Raw genomic sequence first — 10,187 nt, 5'->3', positions numbered from 1 at the left:
GTCAATTTGTTTAGTAAATGCAAGTCAGTCTTATTTCCCTGACAACAATAAAGCAAATAGATTATTTTGCGCCCTCTTGTCCGATCTTTACTCCAGCTTTAGAAAATGCGTCAAAACGGTCATAATTTGTCTCGACATATTGCGTAACAGAAGTTACCACATTTGCGTGAAGAAAAATTGAAATATGTATCAATATTTAAAGGTTGAAGAGCCAAAGCAAGAGAATGATGTTTTAGTATTGCGAAAAAGTACATGATGTTCGTTTACGTTTTTTTCGTAGTTTAAGGCATAAAACAATTAAGCAAAACTCGCACGTGGCAATGTATATTACTTGTCAGACGTCGTGAATTTTAATAAAATAACATATTCGTTTTGTGGTTGTAGTGCCTTACCGTAAATGCCATTAAACTTAATCGAATGGTGCAAAACGTAGGCCGGGTCCACACAGAAACTGCCGCGAGCGTAGCGCGCTCACGGGCTAACGCGTTGGCTTCCACAGAGAGAGAGAGAAACTTTGGGCTGGAGAGCTCGCATGTTTGTCTGGTTTTGCACAACTCCCGCAATTACCACATTCACAAGGTCCTGGTCAAAAACTTTTGCCTGCATCTACAAAGGAACAATTACACCAAACGAAACCTTTTTATTTTGTGGAATTGACTAAAACACAAATGAACAAGCCATGCGAGAGATGAAATGAGAAGTTACTGGTTTGGTACCAATGGTAGATATTATGATCATTGTGTTTATTACTATATTTAACCACTGGAATAGATTGTCAAGGCGAACTGGTTTGCTTTCATGTTGTTAAATTTATTGGGTTCTTTTGAATTTTTCTGAACAATTCTGATGATTTTTAGCAACGAGTGCAGAATAAACACAAAATAACTGGATATACATAAGATTGAAGAGAACCTCGCAAACAAATAAGAGCACATTTTTTATACAAATATACAGTATAGCATGAAATACAACATTGTATCACTTAAAGCATCATATCACACCAAGCACATTTTAAATCTAAACAATAGATGATGCAAAAAGATAACGATAGCAATATAACAATTCAACATTTTGAAAACATGAGCAACCTTTGTTATGGTGTGATCAAAACAAGCAACATTTTCTTACACTTGTTTATGGTGAGTGGATGAGTGTTCATATTTAAATAAAATGTACTTCATTTTAAGATAGAAAGCAGGCAAAGTAATTCAAATAAAACCACATGGATTACTGCACCAAAATATATTGAAATCATGTCTAAATATCCTTTAGTTGATTTTACAACAAAAAGCTGTTTGGTTTTTGAGTGAATTGGCCTGCCAGAGCACAATTTACATTTTCTACATGAACAGCTTTTTTATTTGCTAAATGAAACTACCTAAACTATGCAAAAGCTGGAAGATATAATTAATGTCTAAATAATCATGATAAGTTGTTATTTTCTACATAACGCTCATCAATTTGATTTGGCTCACGTCAGCAAGCTTTGGAAATATGTTCCGGGTCGATGGTATGGGTGTTGTAAGTGGAAGTTTGATGTGGGTCAGAGTATTTTTAGAGTTTAATTTGTTTCGAAAATTATTCACAAACATTTTTTTTCAAAAAAACATCAATTACCAAGACATTTACCTTCAAGCAAAATATAAATTTGTTAAATCTTGATCGTTTCATAAAGTAGTAAGAACATCTTTAGGTAAATTAACACTTTGAAAAAACATATTATGTAAAAGGGCAAAATTAACTTATCATGATAAGTTAGACCTTCATAATATGGCATGTTACTTCCAAGGGTCAGCTTCTAGACAATCACTTTTGGTTCCAAGCTGGCCCATCCAGTTAATAAAATGTGTAATATTTTTTTTTCTTTATTTTCGATTGCTTTTGGTGAGAGAATAAACTATCTTATGATACATCTTCCAACTTTTGTATAGTTCAGGTAGTTCAAAAAATTTTTAAATGTGCTCTGGCTGGCCTATTTACCTAAAAACCAAACAGCTTTTTTTGTTGTAGAATAAACTAATGTGTATTAAGACATGATTTCAATATATTTTGGAGCTGTACTTCGAATGGCTTTATTTGAATTACTTTGAGCAAGTTTGCCTTCTATCTTAAAGTAAAGTACATTTCATTTTAATATGAACATCAATCCACTGACAATAAACAAGTGTAAGAAAATGTTGCTTGTTTTGATCACACCCTAACAAAGGTTGCTCATATTTCCAAAGGGTTGAATTGTTATATTTAGTATAGTTATCTTTTGTATCATCTACTGTTTAGCTTTGAAAATTGCATGTGATATGATGCTTTATGTGATACATTGTATTATTTCATGCTACTGTACATTTGTCTAAAATATGTGCTCTTATTTGTTTGCAAGGTTCTCTTCAATATTATGCATATACATTTTTTTGTGTTTATTCACCACTTATTGCAAAATCAACAGCATTGTTCAGAAAAATTCCAAGACGAAGACAATAAATTTAACAACATGGATGAATAGGCTACCAGTTCGGCATAACAATCTATTCCAGTGGTTAAAGTAGTAGTAAACATAATGATCAAAATATCCATTAATGCCGAACCATGACTACTCATATCATATCTCGTATTGCTTGTTCATTTGTGTTTTTTTTAATTGCACAAAATAAAAATGTTTCAATTGGTGTAATTTTTCTTTAAGCAGGCTAAAAAATTGTTGACCAGGTTCTTGTAAACGTGGTAGTTGTAGGAGTTGTGCAAAACCAGACAAACGTATTTCAGTTGAAAATTAATCACTAACTGTTCCTTTTACGTTCACACTGGCAAAATTTTCATTTACCCTACGGCGAACCACTCACTGAGTTCAGAAACACTGCTCTACAACCTGGCAACAAATAACCACAGGTTATTTACACCTTCGCTGTTTCTCCATTCTCAGCTTACACCAATAGAGATCAGTGGCTTACACAGTTTGGCGCGCAAATTTCTCATATAGTTTGGCGCGAAGTTAACATAGTTTGGAGGATAACTTTCACAATGTTTGGTGCGTCGTGTTAAACTACAAAAACCCAACACCACAGTGCTTATTATGGGGCGCCGCTTTGAAAAAAATTAACTTGCCGCAAGATAGCGATTTTTCACAATGGCATCGACGCGCCTTTTTGAAAAATATTAACTTGCTGCAAGATAAAGCTAAGTTGCGGCACACTGTTGCGCAACTTAGCTATCTTGCCGCAACTTAGCTCTATGTTGCGGCAAGTTAATTTTTTTCAAAACGTCGCCGCATAGCTTATAATAGTTGAGAATTTAAAACCACTTGAAGTAATTATTCAATACGGCATTTTGAAGCAACGATTGAACCTGAGAGTACCAAGGCTTTTGCCTTCACGCAACAAACAAATGACAGTACATGACTGACTTCAAACCATTTCAAACAGTTGCTACTAATTGAGCACTTTGAACCAACTAAAGTACGCTTATTCACAAAGTATTTTTCAATGAACCTGAAACTGCGTAGTCTGTTTTTGTGAGTCAAAAAATTTTGCCTTCTTTCACCAAAGTTAAATGCATAAAATAAATGGTTTCGTTATGATTTTAACTACCGTAGGTGGTAGCAGCTCGTTTACATGGACTCCCTGACGTCATACATTTAGTTTCCTTCATAATTGCACTACTTATTTGCTTCAGTTCTCATTCCCATTCGTTCGTCAAGAAATTTTAACTTGATAAAGAAATTAAATGTTATTTCCAATATTTAAAGTTTTCAGAAACTTTTTGGTGACCATTATCTCCAGCATTATACTACATCAGTGAATGAATTGCTTAAACCGCTAAATTTTTAACACATTTGTTGCTTTTAAAACATTTAGGTACCGTTTTAGGATGTTGATAACTTTTCTTGAAAATATGCACAGCAGAGACCAACAGGCCCTATAACCGTTTTCGTGACACGTGCCACACGGTGACATATGTCACTTTTTCCAAGCATGTCACTTCACGTGTCACAAAACTTCAGCATGTCACTTTGCATGTCAGCTTATTTGTTTGTGGTACTGCGTGATATCAAATAGGTGGAAATTAAGCCTTGAAGAAATGAGAACAATACAACTCATTGCTCATATTGCAGCAAAATGAACTTTCAAGTTCTGTGACAAAAGAGAAAGGTGACGGAAGAAATGTTGTAAAGAACGTTGGACATACTTACCTGCAGCACACGAATAAGATGACACCCATCACAGGACAACGACTTCAAATTAACTAGTATATTGTTTATGACCCAATCCATATTGCACTTGGAAAAGTACACTATATTTTTTGTGTTTTATAAGAACAATATTCTTGCATTTTCCTAAACTGAAATACCACTTTTAACGCTTTATGACTCTTGTTACTGCCACTTTTCAAAACAATTTTGTTTCTCTTGTAAGTCCATTATTTTCTAGATTTTCTAAAGTTAACAATATTGAGTAAAACTGTTCTCATTACCAATGCGGTGCCAACTATCATTCATATGCAAACACTAGCACTAATTATGTCTATTTTACAAGATAGATTAATTCCCTTTGCGATGGCCATCCAGTTAAGCTGCGGTGAGTAGGATGTTGGTAAATAAGGCACCATGTTTAACCAGCATCTGTGGTTTATTATAGAACAGCGGTTCACGAAAAGGAAAATGAATTGAAAGGTTATAGATGCACGATAATAAACAGTTTAGTGTTCAACTACGATTGGTGTACAACATTAACACATTTTTGAGAAGAAAGTATTAAATATACATCGCCCAGATTAGTTTCTAGAGCAGAATTTAAACCGAGCTCAAATTGATGCGGTGACAGTTGTGGAAGGATGTGGGCACTCTTTAGTATGAGTTCGAATGTGTTGGTTTAGATTCCCTTTCGTGCTAAACAATTTTGAACAAAATGTGCATTTGAAAGGTTTCTCTCCCGTGTGGGTTTGAATGTGTGTAATCAAATTTCCTTTCCGGTTGAACACTTTCGAACAAAATGTGCATTTGAAAGATTTCTCTCCAGTATGAATTCGAATGTGTTGGCTTAGATTTCCTTTCGTGCTAAACAATTTTGAACAAAATGTACATTTGAAAGGTTTCTCTCCAGAGTGTGTTTGAATGTGTGCACTCAAATTTCCTTTCTGGTTGAACACTTTGGAACAAAATGTGCATTTGAAAGGTTTCTCTCCCGTGTGGGTTTGAATGTGTGTAATCAAATTTCCTTTCTGGTTGAACACTTTGGAACAAACTGCGCATTTGAAAGGTTTCTCTCCAGTATGTGTTCGAATGTGTGCACTCAAACTTCCTGTATGGTTGAACATTTTTGAACAAAATATGCATTTAAAAGGTTTATCTCCGGTATGAGCTCGAATGTGTTGGTTTAAACCTCCTTGTGTGCTAAACAATTTCGAACAAAATGTGCATCGAAATGTTTTCTCTCCAGTATGAGTTCGTTTGTGAGCTTTGAGTATCGATGTGGTTGAAAAACACTTTTCACAAAAATCACATCTGAAGGGTTTTTCACCAGTATGAGTTCGAATGTGTGTGGTTAAATTATATTTTCGGCCAAAAACCATCAAACAAAACTTGCATCTGTAAAGCTTCTCTCCAGTATGAGTCCGAATGTGTATGCTTAGACACTCCCTTTGCTTAAAAGCCTTCGAACAAAACTTGCATCTGTAAGGCTTCTCTCCAGTATGAGTCCGAATGTGTTTGCTTAGGTTTCCTTTCTGGTTGAAGACTTTCGAACAAAACGTGCACTTGTAAGATTTCTCTTTAATTTTTTTGCAAAGAAATGGATTAGCCTACCGTCGTTGTGAGTGATCTCATGCTTCTCCAGTGAGTCTTTAGTTTGAAATGACTTTTCACAAATCTTGCACTGAATCTGTTCCATTTCAATTTGTTCAGTGTTTTCTCCTTGGACTACGATGGTTCAATTTCTTTTGGAATGCCAATGATCTCACAATCCACAGTTACAGCTTAAAGGTAAGTAAGTCCTATATCTTTGCCAACAAAAAAGCAAAATGAATATATTGCAACATCTGTCTCAATATTTAATGCAATTGTAGGAGAGGAATCAAATTAATATGACTCGGCATATTGCGAATCAGAAGTTACCTGATCTGTATCTGCAGTTCTCTTCAAATTTGGTATGGTGACTTGTAAGGTGTCATTTAACATTCGTGTAAAGATATTAGGTTAGCAGTGCTCGGAATAGTTAAGAAATTAGGTTTGGTGCTAAAAGTACACCAGATCCCATTACTCTATTACAAACAGCACAAAAAAACAACGGTAAGGATTAATTACTCACTGTTCCTTTTGGGTTCACACTGGCAAAATTTTCATTTACCCTACGGCCAACTAACTACTCACTAGGTTAAGAAACACTGCTCTACAACCTGGCAACAAAGCAACCATTTATTTATTTATTTACGCTTTTGCTGTTTCCCCATGCTTTGCTCACACAGTTTGGCGCGCAAATTTCACATAGTTAGGTGTATAACTTTCACAATGTTTGGTGCGGCGTGTTTATCCACAAAAAAAACAACACCAAAACCACTTGAAGTACAATTATTTAATGCACCATTTTGAACCAATGATTGAACCTGAGAGTACCAAGGCTTCTGCCTTTATGCAACAATTAAATTCCTGTACATGACTAACTTCAAACAGTTGCGACATGCAGCAGGGGTTCCTCTAAATATACCGGGTTGGCGGGGAAACTTTTCTGCAGGTTGGGTTCAGAGGGGCCATGTGATCAGAAACTTGGATCCCAAAACACAACAAGACCTCTTATGAAAAAATGCAGTTCTTGTGCATTCAGTCAAATATATTTTGATATACTGTCTATCTACGTGTTTGATATCATGTTTTTAACTTTATTGTGAAATGCAAGTTCAATGCCCATCATGTATCAAAACATACATAAAAGTATAAGGCCTAGTCTTGTTCATCTTTCACCATTTGGTGGGTTTTGGAGGTTTGCCAAGTGTAATAAACTGACATGCTAGGAAAAACGTTAATTTGTATCACTGCAAATACACGCAACACAAACAAAAAGGCACCTCTATTATTGTGGCTGTTACTGCTATTTTTATCCTTAAGGACGCATATTGGTATTTCTATGAAAACAAGTTGAATTTACGGTTGAATGAGCGCACGTATGCGTGCTGTTGTCATGGCGAATTTTCGGGCTGTTTAAATTAGGTAGTTACTTGCTGGTGGGTGCTGCTGTAAATTATGTTGAAATTGGAGCAAAAAAATCGGGCTGTATTTCTGGAAAAATGACCCCTTTAAGTGTCCAATCATTCGTGATTTTATGAAAGATCCATCTCATATCTACAATTTTTCATCAAAATTAGTCTTTGAAAAAATGGAAAAACTTGTGTAATGTCTTGCAAGTTGATTGGAGGAACAAAATCTAAGAAATCTGTAAACCTGTAACTGAAAACACTGCATCTAAAAGTGTACCTTAGAAAAACACGAGACATTTGCAACACATGTAATGTCTTCCTAACAAAGGAACAAAATTCAATAAGTGCATGAACAACACAACATCTAAAAAAAGTGTACCAAAAGAACTAAACAGTTAGTTAACCTCAGGAAGATATTAGTAGGTTGTAGTAAACCAGGTTCAACGTGACATGACATCTTTTTACAGCAAATTGTTTTGGTTTATATAATTTGTTTTTTGCAATGAAACTGCCTCAAAGAAAATATTGGCCACAGAGAGAGGATTTGCTTCTAAAAAATTTCAATCATACATTTACAAACAAACAGTTGGCGATAAACAGCATAAATTTGGATTATTCCTCAAATGGTGTGAAAAAAGACAAATTATAAATCCAAAGTTGCAGTGAGAACAACTCCCGATGGAAACTGCTTATTTAATTTTAGATATAAATAGGTTTTACTGTTATTCCAGAGCTGTCTTGTGTGTGGATAAAACATTTAATTAACTCAGAATTCAACCCAAAAGCATCCATTATTTCTTGGACCAGTTTTTTCCACACAAGGTCTGACACTCCAACTTACCTGGAATTTTTCCAAACGTTTAAGTTTGCATTAAAAAAATACAACATCATCTTCAGAATATATGATCAAAAGGCCTTGGTAAAGCATAAACCATATTTTAAAGATAAAATCTATGCTCCTTTAACATGAAACACAATCCTAACAGCAGAAATCCTATTTTCAATGTGCATACCATACCTCCAGCAAGCTGTTGTGGAAAAAAGCCACACCAGAGAAAGCGAAGGAAGGCTGAAAAGGTGTCCTTACACAAAAAAATGAAACTGTGAGAATTTGTAGTTCAGATTTCATTTCTTCTTTTCCTAATAATAGCAAAAATTACATCTACATAGTTACGAGTGATTATGAATTAAAGGAAGCATAGAAGTGATAAAAATCTTTCAATAGCCTACTTGGATAACTTGGAGCTGCAAACATCACTTTCAAGTCAGTATTGAACCAGTACCATTGATACCAACCATACCCTACAAAACTATACATGTACCGTAATAAACCCTACCTGTGGGCTGTATACATGATTTTTATAGGAATCCAGTATACGTTCTTAGTTTTCGAAAAACTTTATAATATTGTTAAAACTGGCGTAGCTATGCATTTCTTTAGAAGCACAAGTAACAACCGGAATGAAATCGAGGTAATAGGTTACTATGTTTGGTCAAACAACCAATTTTTGGACACAAAAAGGACAGAACCACGTTGCGTTATCACTTAAAACTTGGTCGCTTATTATTGCGTCACAGACGGTATGAGTCTATGAGATTGCAACACGCAAATGTGCATTCATAGAAATCGGCAATTACTGGCAAACAAGATGTAATATCAGTATTCAAAGCTAAACAATGCCTTATTTAGGTCGGTGCTGATGCTACACAAGTTGTAAAAGCGATACTTGTAAACTTTTTATGGTCAATGATTATTTATACCAATAAAATTTGAAATAACCTACGCAAATAGCTATATTACCATGCATAAAATAAAAACCTGATCCGAAATCGAGATAATAGAATAGACGATGCACGTATTATTTCTAGTACAATATGATGCTGTTATGTAATAATATTCATAAAAAAGCTTAAAAACATGATACATACAAATTCATTGTGATTGTCACCAATGCCCTATGTCCCATACACGACCCCATGAAATTATAAGGTGTGCCGTTTCTTAAAAATATGTGCTACTAATACCTAACTTTTTTACAGATACTATACAGGGCCTTAGCTCAAGGATTACCAACTTTATTTGCAAATTCGTTTTTTTTTATATATTTAGATGTAGCTTAAACGCACTTTTGTGTTTTCTTCCGATGTGCTTGCTGTGTCAATCAAAAAATCGCTATAGCGACATCCACCGCCTTTAAAATTTTATGCAAACCAGGGCAAAGGGGTGACTCTGGGCTTTAAAGGCAAAACATTTTAAAAAACAAGCAACCTTTCTTGCATGGGTCTTTATAGTCATGTGGTCACTGGTGACCCTGGGGCTCTAAAGGGTTAAAGGAACCGCATGCAGCACGGAAAATACTACTACACCGGGTCACAAAGTTTTTTCCAAACTTGATCCACATATAAGTATGTGTAAAACAGAAATCTGTGCGAATTTTAATGATTAGGCGTGAACAGGGCCTCAGCCTGTTATTTTTGTTTATAAATTTGAGTTGAAATACTACACGAAATCGTAGCGTTAACATTCGCACAGATTTCTATGTTACATAGGCTTATATGTGGATCAAGTTTGGAAAAAACTTTGTGACCCGGTGTAAAAGTATCTTCCATGCAGCACTACACCAAGCCAAAAACACAACGAATAATACTGCATAACATTGTTTGAAATAATGGACATTATATACGTAACAAAAGCAGTGGAGAACCAACCTAATTGGCGCCAAACTTCGTGAACGCACTTTACCAAACAGTGTGAAGAGCGCCTGGGGCAAGCTTGTGGCAAGTTTGCGAAGTCTTTGTGTTTAGAAGTCTTCAGGTGATGTTAGAAAACATGTTTCATTTCTATTTGCTTTCTACTTCGACTACGATGGTTTAATTTCTTGTCTAATGCCTTTGATATCGCAATCCACGGTTGTGAAAGGATGATAATACAAAACGTGCCAACTTTCTTGCGATGTTCATATCAAATAACAGCAAGAGGCTACCGACTGACGGTTGCAACGACCAGA

The sequence above is a fragment of the Ascidia mentula genome, chromosome 4 (genome assembly GCF_947561715.1).
Source record: "Ascidia mentula chromosome 4, kaAscMent1.1, whole genome shotgun sequence".
Classification (NCBI taxonomy): domain Eukaryota; kingdom Metazoa; phylum Chordata; class Ascidiacea; order Phlebobranchia; family Ascidiidae; genus Ascidia; species Ascidia mentula.
This window is presented reverse-complemented; position numbering follows the sequence as displayed.